Genomic DNA, 5077 nt, shown 5'->3' on the forward strand with positions numbered 1-5077 from the left:
TAATAACAAAGAGGACAAAATTTTCTTAACACTGTTGAGGCACCTCGAAAAACAGACAGCTAAGCGGAGTTAAAACACTCGTTCGTTCGGAAGCAAAACAACTAACAAACAGACAAGCAAGTCAACTTGTTCTTTGCATCCAAAACGAGTATAGATGATTGTTATTTACATCCACTCGAGAGGAAAACACGAGTTTCATTCCTGAACAACAGTAACAACGATTAAACCAGATGTTAAGCTTCAAAATATTTTATTCACCTGTGCTGTAGAGGTTTTTACCACTTGCAAATACGCATCCGTAAACATAGCAAACGGTTTGTCCAAAGAAATCCACCAAAATTGAGCTACTCGTTCCTCCCGTCAATGGCAAATTGTTCTGTGACCTTTTTGTTAAGCTGCAAGATGTCGTGGTAAACTGAAAGCCCTTGACGAAAGGAATCATTTTGTTTTTCAACCACACAATCCCGCTACGCCGGGCGCCATGTAAGTTGATCCAAGTTTTAAGCTTTTCATGAAAACAATCTTTTGCCCTTCTTCTTGTCACTCCAAAATTCAAATTCCAGATCATCTTTTAAAGCTAGTTCTTAATCTTTATGCCTTTTCGGCGAATGCAGCGCGAATTAAAAGACAAACTTCGATGAAGACAAAGTTGTTTTGCTCAAACAGAAGAAACCAACTGAATGTGGAAGAGGTACGTTCAGCCAATCAGGAGCGAGAATTTTTGGCGCTCGACCAATCGTGAGCGAGTAATTTTGCCCTCTTCGCAAGCAAAATTAAGAAAAAATGCCCTCTTCATTGACTAATCAGTATTCAGTAATTTTGTCCTCTATGTTATTAGGTCAAAAATAAAGGCAATTCCGGTTCGGTGACCCTATAACGTCAGCTTAATTTCTTGTAATTGGTCATCGGGCTCCTGTGGGAGTCTCATTAGCGGGAAATTCACTCTAAAAATAACCTTACTTGTGAAACGGCGTTGCACGAAAATAGGTAAGTTGCACGCTTCAGGTGATGGGCTCCTGCTACAACCAAAAGTATTTTAATGAGTTTTCAAACACCTGGCTAAAAAAATTTCTACCACTTTTTGTTATTTTCCTTTTTCCCAAAAACTTCAAGCTTGCTCACAATTCTGTCTAAATTCATTAGCCAATAAAGGACACATGTATTCTCTGCTAGCAAATGTATGTTTTGTCTTTCGGGCAACTGTACAGTTTCCCTGCTAGAAGAGGTCTCTTTTCTTTTGCGTTCGCGGGGCTGACAAATATGGGAAAGAGGCCTTTGCCATGGGTCGAAATTCACTGTGTTGAGCATGCACGGGGGTTACTTAGCGACAGAATCCTCACGTGATACTTCATGTTGTGTGGGTTCACTTAACAACAGTGGAATTACTGTAAAGTAATGCGCGGGACACAGTGGGCTCAAGTCACAGTCGGCAAACATTTCATGGAGCGTGTGGTTTGAAGAGTGCTGACCCATGGCAGAGGTCTCTTTCCTGTATTCGTCAGCCTAGCGGACGCAAAAGAAAAGAGACCTCTGGTAGCAGGGAACTGTACAATTTAAATGGTGGAAACAAAGTTATGTCGACAGCAAAATGGAGTTGTCAATCTCTTTCCTGATGGGGTTGTTGGAGGTGTTTTTGAACAAGTCTTCTTCAGTATCAGCTCTAACCAAATTAAAGTTGGAATTTGATTACTGTTCTGATGCAGATGGTTCCAGCTAAACGATCAATCTCCAAAACGGTCATTTAACGGTTGTAAAGGGCATTTCGTCATTCCAAATGTGATCTCATTTACCTTTAGCTCTTAGATGATACAATCGGAATACCCAGGCCGTATTCTACAGTACACCAATTTTTTGTTGCTTGATTCAATGATCTGGAGATATAACAAATATCTTGCTAACCTTGTTTTCTCAGGCAGTGCTGTAAGGTACGTTGCCTGTTTTTTAACTTCAGTTTGTTTATGTCTCGAAGTTGAGACTTCTAACTAGAGAAAAAGGTGGCTGTAGGCAACAGTTCCGCCGGCCAACTCGAATAGTAAAAGATGTACACTGGTCAAATTGGAAGAGATTACAACCGATGTGGCCATTCTGCAATGGAAGAAGGGCAGTCACTTTCAGTACGGCCCCATGAATTCTGTGATTTAGAGGCAGTAAAAAAGACCAAAATGGTGGAGAAAATTTTAAAAAGCCACGATGTGACAATTGTCAGCTGAAACTAGTGTCATACCCGATCTCCAACAAGTCTCTTATACAACTGTGAAATGTGCAAAGTAAGACAATAGATGTTTAGATCAGTAGTCTCTAAGAATTGCAGACGTTACAGCAATTATCGTTGTTGTTTAAAAATGACGTTAGGTCTATTTCCCTGATGTTCTTTTTAAAAGATTCAATGTTCAAAGAGTCCTTCAATTTATTACCTAGTTTTGACCATATGTGAGGTCCTTGGTATCTTAGAGAATGCTTTTCGTAGTTAACAAGAGGCTACAGGTAGCCTAAACTTTGTTCGAAGGATCTTTAGCCAACTTCCTTTAAGTTCACAGTATTTCAGTGGGTTGTTTTGACGTTGCAATATCTTGGTAAATAACCAGTTTCAATTCTGTAGTCCGAAGTCCACAGTCCCCATTCCGTGACGCAATAACAGGGTTAAGTGCGATGGTGGATGTTTGTTTACATTTAAAACTGTTGTTAATAGCATTGATTCCAATCAAAACCAGAAAACAGATGCTTTTCTTAACAATACTAGGAGAATTATAAAATACGATATCTGTTACAGAGTCATACGATAACCGGATATTGCATTGTGTGCAAAGAAAACACAAAAACTCGTTTTCGGTCACGCACACAATTCTTTAGTACACATTTCCCTGTTAATCTGTCACGTAGTCTTCCGTGGTTTAGTGGTCATTGCGATTCCCTCTGAAGAAAGAAATACAGAGTTTGATTCAATCCCACTGGATCTGCCTTCTACAAGACACAGAAATCTTATGCATGCACAGCCAGAGCACGACCTGAAAAAAATAAAAATTAAAAAAATCTAAAGTCCAAAAATGGAGTCGAAAACTATAATTAACCCTTATTATAAAATACCACGTGAGCTTTCGTGCGAAAACATGATATCTTCACAGGTAAAAAGATCACTGTTGCTATAGTTACATATGAAAATCACGCCTTTTGATGCCTTTCGTGAAATGATTTGGTACTTCATTGGTGTTTATATAATAAATAGAATAAAATTTTAAAAGAAATTGTAACATCAGGGAAAAACCTCATTCATATCCATCCTATCTCAACAACGAGTCTTTCTTAAGTTAGATTCAAAATATGAAAGGCTGCTAAGGTGTTTTCTTACATTAAATAGTTTGTTTAAAAAAAAATTAATTAAGCTGCAGCTGCACAATTTCTGCCTCTGTAAAGGTGAAAATAATATGTAACTTTAAAAGAGAAAGAGACTCAATCTCAGTTAACTTATTCATTCCACATATAATCTTGAAAGATTTATTCAAAAAAGAAGTAAGAGATCCTAACAGCTTTCAATTTTGCAGTGATCTCCTCCTGCCCCTGTCTCTCTCCTCCTTCTTTCAATCGTCTTGGTCCATTGTAGCTGCCATCATCAAAGTAATAATCCTGCATTGTGTGGAATCTTTTGAAGGAGGGTTCTGGGCACTTTATAACTCCACAAATAGTACAGGTGTAGGGGGTCTTCTCATCTTGAATGCGCACCTTACATGTGGATCTGGTGTCATGACTGATGAGGTAATGGAAATGATTGTGCTTGAACCAGATGTCAGGGATGGCTACTGGAATCTGACAAAAAAAAAAGAAAATTCAGTGTCTCTCCCGAAGCATGTCACGCAAGTCACATTTCCTTTTTGTCTGTACAAACTCTCCCCCGTTTAAGCTGTTTGACTTTCTTTTGTTGCACACCACAGATTTCTTTTGGTAGCCCTGATCTGTTGGACCTCACTGTCCCACATGCTAGAGTTATTCTTTCCTCAAGTACCTCAAATGATGTCACTGACCAAGAGACTATGAGGATAAGAGAATACATCGCCCATACATGGACCTCTTCCCATGATAATCTGATAATCTTTTTCAATCTAATTTTAGCTCGTAGTCAAGCTGCGAGGTTATTTTAAAAAAAACACCTGATTGGTCAATTGTAATGACATAATGACGTAATGACCGCTTTATTGTTCTGCTTTGAGAAAATGGCATCTGTAGTAGACATCAAGTTTGTCGATGAATCTGAAAACTTTGATTTTGAAAAGAGTGGGAAAAGTTCCCGTCCACGTAGAGAAAACTGGTCCATGCTGTACATAGCTGAATCCGATGAAGGTGATGTCGAATCAACAGAAGGTAGGGATGTGAGCTCTTTTGAGGAAGATGTTGAAATTTCGAGCTTCGAAAAATCTTCAAATTTCGATTTAGGATTTCACTGGATCATGCGATGGCGAGAAAAGTCTTCGCAAGCTCTTCACAATGACATCTGATCCTCTGACCATGGGCCGCGCGGCCATGGGGACGAAACAAAACATAACTTTCACAGCGTGGTGCGAAGCTTAAAATAGATTGAAAAGATTATCATAGGGCACGGGGATGTGTTCTCTCACCTGATAGTCTCTTGCACTGACGTAGTGTTATTATTCTCCATGAAGACGTAATATCACTTGTCCAAGAATGGTTCAATTAAAGACATTACCGCTTTCCTTCCTAAATGTCTCACCCCAACATTTCCTTCCCTACTAGTATAAATCTTGCTGTTTAACAAATAGCCACTATTGGATTCTGCAAGTCCTATGAACTTGATCAAAGTTTCATCTATGGTTACCTGGCTGTATCTTGTACAACTTATTGTAATCAGCAGAGCCAGCCCTGGGTGCCTGGGTGTTGTCTACAAAGTGTAGGTATCGCAAAATCTGAAGGAATCTATCCCTAAGCATTATACGGGCGAAAAAGGGATAGCTTAGAGCAGGATCTATGCTCCACTAAGAACTAAGGTTTGGTTTAGTGATTAAACCCATGTTCAGTTACGGACGAACCCAAGCTTTTATTTCATTGGTGGTCCCTCTACTGCTGTGCA

Source organism: Montipora foliosa, chromosome 3, assembly GCF_036669935.1.
Source record: "Montipora foliosa isolate CH-2021 chromosome 3, ASM3666993v2, whole genome shotgun sequence".
In the NCBI taxonomy this organism is placed as follows: domain Eukaryota; kingdom Metazoa; phylum Cnidaria; class Anthozoa; order Scleractinia; family Acroporidae; genus Montipora; species Montipora foliosa.